We start from the raw sequence: 15,244 nt of genomic DNA on the forward strand, positions 1-15,244 counted from the left end.
TAAAAGTCCATTAAAATTGTCAACTTTGCATTAAAAGTGTCGAATGGCACTTCATGACAACAGTTTTAAACATTCATTCAAGCGCCTTCATTTTCATGACAGGTGTAATGCCATGTTTATGACAGTGTCATGTCAGTATTAAGGAACCCTCTTTCAAATAAAGTGTTACAATTAAGACAAAACTAACTCACAAGTAACTTTTCAGCAAGACATAGGCACTTCTTTTAAGTAAATAACTCCTTAATGTTGATGGAAAAGTACTAGCTGCACTGGCAGATTTTGTTTCACTTAGAATATAAGAAAAATGATTTGTTATAAGTAAAATAACAAGTCATTTGTTATCAATATTAATGATTTATTAACTTAAGCTACTTGTAAGTCAGTTTTGTCTTATTTCAAGTGTACAAAGATATTTGCACTAGAAACTAAACCAAAAATAATTGGTAAGATGAAGTGTTTTGCAGTGCATTGGGTGATTTTAACACATGAACGTGTTTAGAGTTAAATCATTGGATTGTGGACTTGCTGACACTTTTTAAACTATTGACCAAAATGTTCTGACGCTCTCTGACCTTCCTCCACATGTTTGCCGTATCTCCTACGTGCTGTATGTCGTGCTGCGAATGTAACTTTCTCTCAACAATCTCTTCCTTCCCGCCACTCCTCTATGAAAGGTCAGCTTAATGGAGTTCACAACATATAGTCGTCGCGTGAGCCAATCCCCCTCACTGAGCCGCGGATCTCCAAGTGACCTTGATCTTCTCGACTGGTTATCTGACTGATGCTCTCCTTGTCCAGGCTATCAGCATAAGTGGACACCGTGTCTTGGTAGTTTTGCATTTGTCCCACACTCGTTTCTATTTTTGGATGATGGATAAAACAGGGGTCCATGAGGCGTTCACATTCTGAGATATTTATTTATAACCCAACCCTGCTTTGAACTTCGTTGTGACCTTCTCCTTGACCTGTCTGCAGCGTTTATTGGTCTTCACCGTGGTGTTTCTCTCATGCAGGTTTGTGAACAGCTGAGATTAAATTGTGTACGGCTGACCTCCAGCTACTGAAGGCAATTAGTTTGACTAGATTTTATGTAGAGGAATCTGAATACTGAATACTACAATTCTTCTCATTTTTTACTTGTGAAATACAAAAAAAGCCAACAAAAAAACAGTTGATCACTTTCATTCCACTTTACAGCTATTCACCACTGTGTTGCTTTGTCACATTACTTTCCAAAATAGTACATTGGAGGCTGTGGTTTTTAAAGTGACAAAATGTAAGAATAAAAATGTGAAGAGGCATATTTTTCCTTTTGCAATTTTCAGTCTTAAAGGGGTGCATAATTGCCTGAGAACAAAAAAAAAAAAAATCAGCTGTCACGGTCTTTTTAATTTTTACTATGAATACAAAATGAGGCTTTCGTGGACAGTCTCGTTGAGTGGTGTGTGTTCTGCTGCTGCCGCTCGCTGTGTGTTCCTTCATGCAGAGGCTCAGCAGGGGAATATGTCAATATCAAAGCCTGTGTGCCCAGCCATCTGAAGCTTTCCATTTGCGAACAGACACAGCCTGTGATCTATACAAAAACAAAGCGCCAATCCCACCCTCCAATTTTAAAAACACAACACCCAAAACAGCGAGCTTTTAAATACGCTAATCACAAGGTTATGAATGTTGAAAAGTTAAGGCTTTTGTAAATTAGGGTGAGCTGTTGTTCATGTTTAGGATCTTTAGCGTGCAAATGAGGTTTACGTAACACTTGCCGAGGATTTCGGTTCTCACTTGTTTAAATCTGACGCCTCTTGTCGTATTCTGCTGCTGACACACTGATACCAGAACTTTAGCTCATCAGTCGGCAATGACTTTATTACCAAAGTTCATTGAAAAGCAATCATAGGAGATGAGAAAAGGCAACAGCCACCTTTGGTGTGCTGAGGCTGACGAAAATGAAGAAGAAGAAAGGTTCAAAGAAAAATTTGGGGTGGTTGATCTATAAAGAAAATTTGTGATCAAAGGAATTATTATGGCCTTCAAATCAAAGCATTTCTTGATCTATGTCACTGTTTTTCTAATTCAGATCCAGCTTGTTTTTCAGTTTTTCTGTATTTAATCAAAAAAAGGCAACAAATATCTGTTTGATTAAATAAAATGTTCTTAGTTTAAGCTTAGTGTTGAAAGAAAAATGTAAATATTTGGACCTTTATTCTCACCTATGAAAATGCAGTTTTACAATAAAACTTTTATTAGGTTTCCATTACGGTTAGGCTTGTGATTTTGAGCTTAGATTTATTACATTTACAAGAATGTGAGAGTCAAGAACTGTAACAAATAATTTTACAAGGGGTTAGGAAATTATAAGAGTGACCTACACTGAAAGAAAACAAAATAATAATTATTTTTAAAACGTCCTCAGTGGTCGTCATTAGGGTTTTCAAACCAAAATGCAGATAAAATCTCAGAATACAGATGATGGAACATGAGGAACAGGAGGAATACACAAGCAAACCAGAGCGACAGCCACTGTAAAATCTAGCAGTGACAGATGGATATCAAGGAGCTTAAATACAGTGGAAATGTGAATATGGCATGGAAAGAATGTAGATCATAATCTAAACTGGGAACTGAGGGAATGGTGGAAAATGGACAATCTGAATGGAAAATGCTATGGTCTGATAACAAAAAACTAAAACAAAATGCACAGAAAAGACAGGAGAAAGAGTTAAACTACTTCACGGAAAGTAATGAAGTAAACATCTTAACACCGTAAAATGATCTACATACAAACACATGTGAGAATCAAAACTCGATGTGTTTTCTGTTATGTGTGAAATCATAAAAAAAGCAGAATGCAAGTCATTTTTTCCTCAATCTTTTATTTTGATTAACTGTCCTAAAATTAACATATTATGGAAAAATGTATTCCTAAAGACAAATACATGGTATGCCCGTTTTACATAAATATGTAAGTATGTCTCCTACACAGATTGTAACAACCTGTAAACATGGCTTTCTTTTAACAAAAGATGTTCTACTTTAAAAGAGAAATCTTCCATTCCTTTGAATCTCTCCAGAGTAACCAATCTGGTCAGTTTATGTTTATGGCCATGTGTTGGTAGGTCAGACATTGCGACAAAAACAAAGACAGTTATAACACAATCAATTCAACCATGTGGGTTTTTTTTTCCGAACTTCATTTCATTTCACTGATTAACATTTTTTCCTGGAAAAGTCTCAAAAGAGTTTTTATCCTTAAAAAATCTCTGCAGGCCTGCATGCGTAATGTCATCTTATGTTTTCTCAAGATCGTAGGTTTTAATGCTTCGTCTTTAATATTTGCTTTATTAAAACGAAATCCGTCAGAATACAAGATATTCAACCCTAGTTTTGCAGCTGCTCTTTGAAGGCGGAGAAGGACATGCCGAGAAAGAGGACCAAAGCCGTGCGTGTTTTCGCTCAGAAATTAGCAGAAGAGTTAACCAATTATATTTTAATTAGCAGAGAGTGAAGCCCAAGGCTGTCTTCAGAGACCAGCATTTTTCTTGCATGTATTTAACTCAAAGCGGTTCAGTTAGTGCACAAAGAACACGCTGAGGATCACATTGGTACATTAAAAACCTATGTTACGTGCAGTACCAAATTTGCCACCTTACTATTTGCTGTTATTTATGTAAATCAAATCCACAAAGCATTAAATAGAATGACAGAAAGTTGTCTCAGAAAGATGGAAGTGAACTTGGCAGCAGTACATGCATTAGAGATTATAGCCATGACAATGATGGACAGATATCCACAAGCTTTCAGACGGTGTTTAACCCAACTGGCAGGAAAATACGATGTGACATTTTTATAAAATCACAAAAAAATTCAAAGTCTGCCCTTGTTTAGTTAGCCAGTTTATAATTGGATTTCTTACTTTGTTTCCCTGTTTAGTTATTTGACACTCACACTACTGACTTTTGATTCTTGTACCACCGCTGGCTTTATTAAGCGTACATTCAGGCACTAATTGGGTGGCGTGCAGGCAGGGGGCTGCTGCTGGCAAAACATCCAGCTGCAGCTAACAATCTGTGTCTGAACATCTGCAAAAATGGGCTCCTGGTGTATTTTTTTCTCAGTTTTTTTGTGAGAATGTACATTTTTAGGAGAAAACACTACCTGGAAAACACAACCAATGAGAAGAGGATGGCTAGTAGTTTGACATGTCAAAGATATGTCAAATAGATAAAGATATTATGGGTGTTGTAAAAGAATATTTTAGTAATCGAGTACTCTATCGATTAATCTTATGATTAATCGAGTAATCAGATGTCTGTCTCTCACTCATATATAGACCAGCAGCGCTCTCCACACCGTACGCTTTGAAATGGTGGCCAAGCGGTTCTGGGAGGAGAAAAGCTGTCATTCTCCAACCATCGTGCCGGGCTATATAAGAATGCTTATTGGTGACACAAAAACCGAAGAAAACAAGGAAAATTCCACGTTATCCTCCTAGCACTTAGCAACAACTCATAGGCGGAAACGAGAGCACTGCCCAACACAAATAATGATCCGGCCGGAACACGATGCACTAAATAATAAAACATAATTTAACGAAGCTTCGAGGCAGATAAATTTTCCTCAAGGAATTTTAATAATCGAGGTACTTGAATCATTACAGCCCTAAAAGATACATCAACTGTGTAAGAGGATGAGGTTTCTTCAGGTCCTCGCAAGGTAAACAGTGACTTCATTTAAACAAAAAAACTGCAAAAAAAAATAATAATAATTTTAAACAGATAATAATGTATCACATATCTGGAAACCTTATTAATTTTATGGGTAAGAAAATTGCATAATTGCGTAACATTTTCAGTAATAAGTAATGTCCATTTATCACCGTAAGCTAGTCACTACCAAATAACTTCACCTTTAGTACTAGTAGCACAGTACCTTTTCACATCATTGCATAATAGAAAACAAACCACAGTTATAATTCACTCTGTGATTTTTGAAAAATGCAAAAAACATTAAAATCAAGATTTGCAGGTGCTTAACTAGTCCACAGAAACCTTTCCAATGAAACCATGTATAATAAACAAGCGTTTTTCCCAGAAATGTAAAATAGCTACAAAGTTCTCAAGAGACAGCACTGACCTTTAATCACAATAACTTATGGCCCAATAATGTATGAACAGAGCTGAAAATCAACATGCTTATTCATTAAATATTCTGAACTTTTCTATTTCCTTCGCATTATTAGGTCTGTATTATGGTTTTACTAAAAGTTGAAAGAGAAAAAAAGGCAAAGTCTGTAAAGAGTTCTCAGATATCAACAGGCTCCATAAATATGTAAAAGTGTGTGTCCATTCTCCCTGCACGGGTGTGTGGGTGTGTGTGTTTGTGTCTGATGAATCATTCAGCGCTCACAAATGGAGCATTGGTGTACCACGACTTTCCCCCGTGCATTGTGGTCATCAAATAGGCACTTCCTCATGCATTCATTAATGCGACTGTGGATAACAAAGAGAATGGTGTTAGTAAATAATGCAGTGACAAATCCAGCAGCCTCCATTAGTCACACCTAGATGGAAATTACTGGCGCCCAGAAGCAGAAATGGACTTTTCTCTTTTGGTGACATCAGCCATTGTCAGGAGGTTAAAGCCGTTTCCATGGACAGCGCAGTGGAATCTTCCCTCAGTAAGACGCCAAAGCTTAGATTTTAAGGAATCGAGGTCACGATGCAGCGTGATCTACTGTATTAAACACTGTTTGTGTTCAGAGGCGTGTTTATTTTGGTCATGACATTCACTTAAGGCTTTCACGGCCCCCTCCGGCTTGCAACACATCTTCAGCGAGCTTTCATATTCCGCAACGTCGAAGGAGTCCCGACGCTTAATTTTTTCAGTCAGCTGACAAAACGCAAATGGAATAAGTTCCGACTTTGTGCTCGGTGCTGTTTTAATGCGCTCGCCGGCCGACTTTGCGGCTCGAAATCCCCTTACGTCTCCTCTCTTTTCAAGTTGTCATAGGCAACGCGAGCAGAGAAAGGGGGGGGAAAAAAGTTTATCTGTGTCTGGCTGTAACCAAACCATGCGGGGGTTTGCTGGGCTGCTGCGCGGGATGTTAATGAACACCAGAGAACGCCACATTATCGCTCCCAGCAGTGTTAGAAGCAATAATCTGCACACTACTGTAAGTCAGACCACAGAGAATCGATCATAGCAAAACAGCTTAAGTCTTCTTCACTTTAATAGTGACAAGAGTTTAAACTAGATCCTCTTTTTATAGACAGAGCAGTTTCAGTGTGATTATTTTTTTTCTCCCCCCGCCATCATGTTAAACTTTAACTGGCACTGAGATATACGGACCCTTTGCTCTTATAAAGATTTTCATTATTGTTTGCTTCTTACACTGCTGGTGTTAGGCTGCTTTCATTCACGTACACCCAAAGGCTTACTTAGGGGGTCTTGCAAAAGTACGAGTACCTCTTGCACTTTTAAATTTTTTGCAACATTTGTTAAATCTGCTTATCTGTGTGAAAACTTATTCATGTGGAAAATGTGTGGCTTGTTTGGGGATACACCGGGGCACTGTTTACAGATCTTACAGCGAAGAATATTGAAGATGAAAGGACGGCTTAAAGGTAGTGGGACAGATAAAGGTAGTGGATTAGATGGGGTCGTAGCTGGGGCACGGCTGTAATAAAATCAGCTCGGATCTGTTTTACTGCACTGTAGTTTGAGGGGAACAGCATCTATTGTGGAACGTGGGGTGTGACTTCAGTGTGTGTAAAACTGGGCTGTGTTTCTCATTGCGTTAGACACACACCAGGACGCTACCATGATGATCTCTCTCTTCTTGCATGGTAGAATAAACTGCAAGATAATCTGGAGGACTGTCTCCACCGCCCTTAAGTTAAACTGTTCTTTCTCCTGTCAGTTCACATTGCAACCTGTGTGCTAAACAACCACAGAGACAGAATGCCATCCATCCATCTTGTTTTCTGGTTTACATGGATGTAGAGAAAGCTTACAACCGTTTCCCCCACGGACCTTTTCAAAAGTATAGGGAAGTTCTCAAGAACTCAATGAACATCTGTTCATTGTTTAACCTTTTATGACCTAAGTTTCAAATCCCCACCTGGATATTTTTGCTTATTTTGATTGTACGCAGTTCTTTAAATGTCCTGTGAATAAATACATTTGGCCATTTATCCATAACAACTGGAACTTTCAACATCTAGCGAGTTATTTTTGTAATTTACTATCTATTAAAAGAATGCCATCCAGATTAATTTCACTCCCTGCTATGGCGGGGATGAAATTACCGTATAAACCCGATATTGGCTGGAAAGCCAATATCGTCTCCCCTTTCAGAAACCATTGGAATTTTTTAGATAGTGCAAAGTGTGGTGGGATTACAGTACTGCAAATTTGGCTGGGACCTCGCCGATCTGTTTGATCTGGAAGGGTTAAATGGAGCCAGAGACGTTTTCTCTACATTCTCAACATATAAGGTTGGCCATTCACAGCATAAGGTGTGTGTTGGACTTCACGACTGTCTCAGATGGGGGTTTGCCTGAAAAATTCACATATTTTGGTGTCTTGTTTTGGATGGATCATGAGATGGACGGATGGATTGGTGTTTTTTGTCTGCAGTGGGTAGTGAAGAAGGGGTCAAATCAAAAAGAAAAGCTCTCAGTTTACCAGTCAAGCTCCAACCCAGCAAACATCCAAAAGGAGGCACCCTTTGAGTCATCTGATCCGGCTTCCTCTAAGGCTGCCTACCTTTGGAAGATCTTTGAGCACATCCCATTGGTAGGATAACCAAAGGCAGAGCCAGAACTGTTTTCCTGCAAATACAGCAATTACAGCTCCAAGTGTTTTGGGGTATGTCTCCTCAAGCTTTGCAAATCTCCAAATCCTAATTAACTCAAGCTCACACTGAGCGAATTAAAAACATCTGCAAATTTTAAGTTACACCACAAACACCAATTAGGTTGGATATTTGACTAGGTCATTTGAAAATACATGAATAGGATTTGATCTAAATATTCCATTGCATTTCTTCGCCTGTGGAGTTGTTGTAGGGTGACCTCTGGAAGGTTTTCTGCTTGAATTTTCTGTTTTTAGCTCCATTCGCCTGCCCTCTGATCAGATTTCTTGTGGTTGGTGGGGGGAAAAAAAGCATCACCGCGACATGATGCTCCCACCACCATGCTTTCATTGTGGATGTTGAGTGTACTTCTTCTGTTTGAACGCAAAAGAAACACTAAACAATGCTCGTTTTTACAAAATAAACAGTGTGCACTGAGACATTCTGGATAAATCTGAGCTGCCTCTTACAGAAGAGCATTGCTAGTGTCTTCTCACAAGGGCAGACCCAGTTTATTTTGTGCTGTCAGGCTGTTGCGCACACACATCACCTCTCTATGCTTGTGTTTTTCTAATATTTTATTGATAACGTGTGTGGCTCTCCAAGTTTGTCTTAAATGTAGTTCAAAGAAATACAAACCTTCCTGAGTTAAACTTTAAAAGTTCTTTTGAGTTGTCCTCTAACGACGGAGTGCATCCTTGTTTTGGCTTGCAGGGACAGCAGAGAGAATGACGGACGACAAAATAGTTTTAAAGCTGTCTGCTCTCTGGCTAATCATTCCACATAAAACACTGTCAGAATAACTGCAAAGATGACTCCAGTTCACTTACACAAATTCTTTATGTAACAGTTTCAGTCTTTTAAGCAGTCCAGGCATAGAAACGCTGCAATTTGTGAATGAGGGCACGTCGATTAGAATATAACCTTCTGAAGATTTTATTTAAAGTACTTCTGGTTCTCTAGGAGTAAGAGAGAAGCAAACAGATGGGGAAAAAAGCAGGCAGGGGGCAAAATGTGAATGATTCATGATGATCTAGTAAATATGCTAATCACCACGTTACATAATGTGCCAACATTTAAGATATCTTCTGAAAATGTCTAAAAACGGAATAAAATGGGATAAGCTTCAACTTGTTTGTGTTGGGGAATTTTAGAATACATTTTTTTTTGTGTAAGCAGAATGAGCTCTGAGCTTCTTCGTGTTTGATGTGAAACTTATCTACTACTGATTCAGATTGAGCAAATACTTTTCTAATGTTTGACTAAAAAGCTGTGCCTTTAAGTCTTCCAGTGCCGCTTTCAATCTACAAATTAAAACAGTGATCATAAACTTTGAATATTCAGAACTATCAGTTCTGCTTATGGCGTACCCTAGTGAAAAAAAAAATACTTTAGCATATTTCAAATATATTTACATTTGTGTAAATACATTTGAAGTATACTAAGTATTAAGTACCTATAAATATATATACGAAGTATACTAAAAGTATGGTTGTACCAATTTTGACATTATAACTTTAAACACACTGAAATGTAATTCTACCAAAATACACTTTTAAGAACTATATTAAATAAAAGTATACTTTAAGTGAACAAAATATGTATTTGCCCAGGAGTAAATATACACTTGTTCAAGTGTATATTTAAAAGATATTTAAAATATCTGTCAAAGATATTTTGTGTATATTTTAAACTATATGCTCAAAATAAACATTTTTAAAATTCACTTAACGCTTACTTTAAATTATTAATTTCAGTATGTTTTAAATTATATCTCAGTGTATACTTTAGGCTAATAAAGTACGCCTTTTTAGGTGCCTTAATAATCTTTTGCCATTTTTGTTAAAATGGCAAAAAATTAAAAAAAAAAATCCTTATAGTGGAACTTGATGTAATGTTGTTTAACAAAGTAACTAATGTGTTCATGCCAAAATATCAAACATTGACACTTTAGTGACAGAGGTGCTACAACAAAAACAATACTTGTCCTTAACAATAAATGTAGCAGGTATCTTCAGTTTGACATCTCTCCGAATATGATCTGTTGTTTTCAGTTTTTTAACTAAAACACGGAAGCTGTTTTTTTTTTTTTTAAACTTTATTTAATATAGAAAACAACAATACAAATGTACTGTGAACAAAATTCAGGAAGATAACAAACATTTACCACGGGGAGCATAAAATAAAGCAAGAAGATAAGAAAACGACAATCAATATAAATATGTATAAAGGAAATGGCACAAATTGTGATATGTGTGCCAGATGTCAGTGCATTAACATAAAAGATAATCCAAAATTCCCAGTTGATTACAAGCCCGTATTCGGAAGCTGTTTTTACCCAATCCATTTTCAGATGTGTGATGTAGGATCTATAAGTACAGTGATCCCTCGTTTATCGCGGGGGTTACGTTCCGAAAATGACCCGCGATAAGTGAAATCCGCGAAATAGAAAACTTTTTTTTTTTTTTTTTTTTTTTTTACAATTAGCAACTATTACATGTATACAAATACAGTGACTCACGTGTAGGCCGTTTCACTGCTCTTCAGACTGGGGCGCTGCATCCTGACTGCGCTCTGCAGTGTTCTCTTCTTCTGAAGCCCGCGGTGCAGGTGTGTTTGTTCGGGAGAAGAACATAGTGATAGGCAGCTGTTGTCGCTCTTTTTTCTTCTTTGCAAAAAGATCCTTGTAGACCGACATGCCACCATCGATTATGTTGGAGAACTGTAATGAACGGCTCATCAAAGGGTCCCATTCCTCAGCTACTCGCTTAAGTTCAGTGGCCATTCGCACCATGGTTGCTAAGCGACCAAGCGTTAGTCCTTCCTCCTCATCTCTCGTGTCCTCTTCTCCCTCTTCTCTTTCATCGTCGCTTTGTGGCTTTGTCATTTCTGCCAGCTCTGCATCGGTCAGCGGCTGTGCGTCTCCATCAATCAGGGCGTTTATGTCATCCGGACTCATGTCATTAAAGCCGTCTCCTCCAATCTGTTTAGCCAGATTCACAGCTGTTTCTACGGCAGATTGGTGGACCTCGTCAAGCGAGCCTCCGGTTGCGTTTTGCACTGCCTCTAGCCATAGTTTTTTCCAGCAGGCCTTCAGAGTTTCCGTTTTCATTTCCTGAATGGCCCTCTGAATGTTTTGGAGACACAATGCGATGGTGTATCCACGCCAGTAGTCCTTCAGTGAGAAATCTTGATCCGAGTCCATAGCGTCAACAAGATGTTGCAGGGTGTTGCGCGTATAGAGAGCCTTGAAAGCACGGATGACTCCTTGGTCCATGGGCTGAATCAGGGATGTAGTGTTTGGCGGCAGAAATTCGATTTGCACACCATCATATGCCAAATCATTACCGTGACCTCCGGCGTTGTCAAGGAGCAGAAGCACTTTAAAGTCCAGTCCCTTTCCTCTCAAATAACACTTGACCTCCGGGATGAAACAGTTTTTGAACCAATCCAGATTGAGCGCTTTTGTCATCCAAGCCTTTGCATTGTACATCCAGTAAACAGGCAAATCATCCTTATTTTTGTTTTTCAGCGCCCTGGGATTTTTAGACCTGTAAATCAGCCCCGGTTTAATCATGAAACCTGCGGCATTTCCGCACATAGCCAGGGTCAAACGGTCTTTGTGAACTTTAAATCCTGGGGCTTTGGCTTCTTCCTGCATGATGAAGGTGCGGGAGGGCATTCGTTTCCAAAATAAGGCAGTCTCATCCATGTTAAAAACTTGTTCGGGCTTATATCCCCCCTCCTCAATGATCGCCTTGAATTTATTGTTCACGAAGGCTTCTGCCTCAGCGGTATCCGCAGACGCCATCTCACCGTGCAGACAAACATTTTTAAGTCCAAAGCGTTTCTTAAACTTTTCAAACCAGCCCTTGCTTGCATTAAATGCGCTTGGCACTTTGTCAGCAGCACTTGCTGAGGGCCCGGCATCCTCTCCCTCTTCCCCGTCACTGACAGCAAAGTTTTCATACAGCATTCTCGCTTTTGTGCAGATAACGTTTGTATCCAGGGTTATGTTTTTTTTCCTGCAGTCATTAATCCACAGAGCTAATGCCGTCTCCATCCGTACCATGGTCTTGTTGCGGACAGTTACAACCCTTTTTGCATTCGTATTAAAATTGACTGCTGCTGTCGTCCTTATGTTTTTTTCATCCTTCTTTATGTAACGAACGGAAGATTCATTGATTCCGTAATGGCGAGCAACGGCTGCATAGCTTTTACCTTCCCTTAGCATGTCCAGAAGTTTAACTTTATCTGAGATAGGTAGCATCTTCCGCCGTTTGGTCCCATCCGCAGGTGCTTTTGTCGGTCCAGGCCGTTTCGTCGACATTATGGGTTTAGGAGATGTTCGAAATTACAAGATAATTTTAACTTTGCCAAGCTGTTTTACGTACGTACACAACTGCACGAGACGACAAAATGATAGCACAATTCGTAGCATGTTTTGATACAAGAAGCGGGAGTGAGTTTTTAGCGAATCAGAATGCAGAGCACAATGCAAAAAAAAAAAAAAAAAAAAATGCATTATGAAAATCCGCGAAATAGCGAATCCGCGATAAGTGAACCGCGAAGTGGCGAGGGATCACTGTAAACCACATTAGCTCCAGTTCACACTCCAGACCAGATGGTGGCGGTATTGCACACTTTTAGTTTTTTTGAAAAGCGCTATAAAAAGAAGAAAAGCCAAGAAGCCAGAGAAGATAACAGAAATTCGCCATTTTTACTCGCATAATATTGCCTTAAAAGTAGAGACGAAGGCTGCTAACGTGTTGCTAGCTGGTGGTAAGTTTTCTTCCAAATGCTAATTATCTTCGTTTAATTATAAACAGTGCAGTAAAGATATAAACAAACTTACGTTGATTTCAGAAATAATTATTTTATACATTTTATTGTGACTTTTATGATTATTACTATAACAATCATTCAGCTTCATGTTATAACTAAGCACAAAATTAGTTGTTCCAAAATGTCACAATTTAAGTTAACTAATCCTAAGTGAATTTGAAGTATACTCATGATTAATCTGACTTAAAGTATGCTCAAGTATGTTAAAATTTAACATACTTAGTATATTAATTTTTCACAACTGTAAAGAAACAATGTAACAAAGTAGCTAAAAGACACAAGCTAACTTTACCAACTAGCTAAAGAGTATGTTTTATACTTTGCAGCTAGCACATGCTTTAAGGTCTCCGTTTCACATGCTAAATCTGTTTGTGATACATTTCAATTTTAAATAGATCATTTAAAAATGGCACTCAGCAGATGCTGAAGCCTCAAACAAAACTCTTCCAATTTAGTAGTTTCCGTTTCTTCACCGAGTTAGACTAGACCTTACCAACTAACCACATGAATTGCTCGTATAGTTTACTGTAGTGACACACATATCACACATTTTTAAAGCTAATGTCATTTTTATGTGACATTAGCATTTGAAGCTAATCTCTCTTTCTGCCCTATTATGTGGTTACTGTGACACTCTACAAGAAATACTAAACACATACATGGCAAACCTAAGTGTAAATATGATTTAAAATAAATATGTGGTCAGAAATATTGCTTTTACAAGAAAAGCCAAAAATGACCATCTGCTGTGTTAGTGCGCTATCTTCCAAATGTTGAGTGGATGTCTGCTTAGACTAAAATTTGAGTAGTTGTGGGAGAAATATTCCTCTGGTAACTTCAGCGAAAGTGTTTTACAATCATTAGTCCCGCATTAAACATCCTAGTATTCTAAACCAAGCCTCATTAATCATCACGCCTCCCATCCCAAGTCATCTGAAGTGCTTAAAATGTAATTATGAGGCGACAAACAAAACACTCTGATATACAACGTAAAGATAAACCACAGGCACAAAAAATACACCTTGGATTATGGAATATGTTGCTGTCAAATTTGGAGGCCTCATTTGTTTAATGTGATGACGTGACAGTCTTTGGTGGGTTGAGGAAAAAGTCATAGATGACTGAGGTAGAGCAGAGTGCAGACATGAGGGAGGGGAAAGGAAGAAGGTGTGTGCTTAATTGAATCAGATTGTAGAAAAGTCAGCAAATTGCTTTTTAATTGCCTTCATGTTGCTTTCACCTCCCATTTAAATAATTACACATGTAGGTCATTAGAACTCCTCTATTATTTAGACTATTTTACTGTCCCACTATTTATATCCTGATTAATATACATGAAAATATGGTACCTGTAGCTGAATTATAACATCTTTTATTTTATGAAAGGCTGCTATGGGAAATTTTTTATCTTCAAAGCATTTTGGATTGCCTATGAGTACAATTGTACAAGAGTTGTTTTAGTGCAAATTGACAGTAGCACATAAAATCATACAACTCAGATAAAAATTAGACACAACAAAAACATTCAAAAGTAATTCAAATGATAAACAATACAGTTTAAGAGGCTTTTTTTGTAAATGAGATCCTGGATCTCAATCAGACAACCTGTATAATTAAAGGTCAAATAAATAAAACTAATAATAAAAAAGAACATTGTCCATATAGCAGAAGTTGCTTTAAAGCTTTCATTGAGACAAAATACTGAGGGACACAATATTTAAAATGTTTCTCTCTGACTTACTTCAAACTCTTGCTACAGATATGTGAATTAAAAACAATAACCTCCTCCTGTACTTCTTTGGAGGATGAAGGCTGTTAGGTACAAATTAATGCTTATATGCTAATGGTTTTAATATTTTCATTGACAGTAATCAAGCAAGCATACATCATTCTTTAAACACATATTTTCAAAGCCCCCATTTTTGTAGTCCAGCTTTACTATCCACATCCAGCCTTGAACGTTTCCTGAACTATAGGATCAGTAAATCAGTTCAATAGGTCTGGCCTAAATAAATAAAAAAAAGGTAAAGGCAGCTTTTTATTCTAAATAAACTAAACTAAATATAAGAACAGGTAGCATTTTTTTAAATTATCGGTTGGTTTTTAAGACCTGACAAACGCCAGACGTTGGTGTAAAGCCGCACGACAAAGACAGCAAACGAACAGATTTCACCCACAAACATTCAGATGTCAGGTGCTAAATCTCACAAAACCTCTTGAGGTCAAACGTGAGTCCAGAGTAAATACAGTATACAATTTTTAACGAAGGAAAACAAAACACAAAAAGCATGTCTTATGCTTTCTGCTGCGCCATAGCAGTTGTCTTGTCTTCCATGTTTAGGATTCCCCTTTGCTTTCTGTTTGGCTACACATTGTTGCCAAGACAATCCAGCATGTTGAATATCCTCAATTTGAGGTTGGAGTAGTCAGGACATTCTACTAGGTCGCTCTTTATTCAGCATACAAAGGAGGAATATCTCATAAGATTATCTTTCAGGCATCATGTTAATATGGGCATCCTTAAGATTGTCCAAAGGGGAAGACTGT

The 15,244-nt window shown here is 38.0% G+C and overlaps 1 protein-coding gene across 3 annotated transcripts in view; it reads left to right on the forward strand.

Annotated features, from left to right (window-relative positions):
* Positions 1-15,244, forward strand: part of LOC116724175 (netrin receptor UNC5D-like) — a 228,829-nt gene that overhangs the window by 144,769 nt on the left and 68,816 nt on the right. The window lies entirely within an intron of this gene.

Source organism: Xiphophorus hellerii, chromosome 8, assembly GCF_003331165.1.
Source record: "Xiphophorus hellerii strain 12219 chromosome 8, Xiphophorus_hellerii-4.1, whole genome shotgun sequence".
NCBI classification, from domain to species: domain Eukaryota; kingdom Metazoa; phylum Chordata; class Actinopteri; order Cyprinodontiformes; family Poeciliidae; genus Xiphophorus; species Xiphophorus hellerii.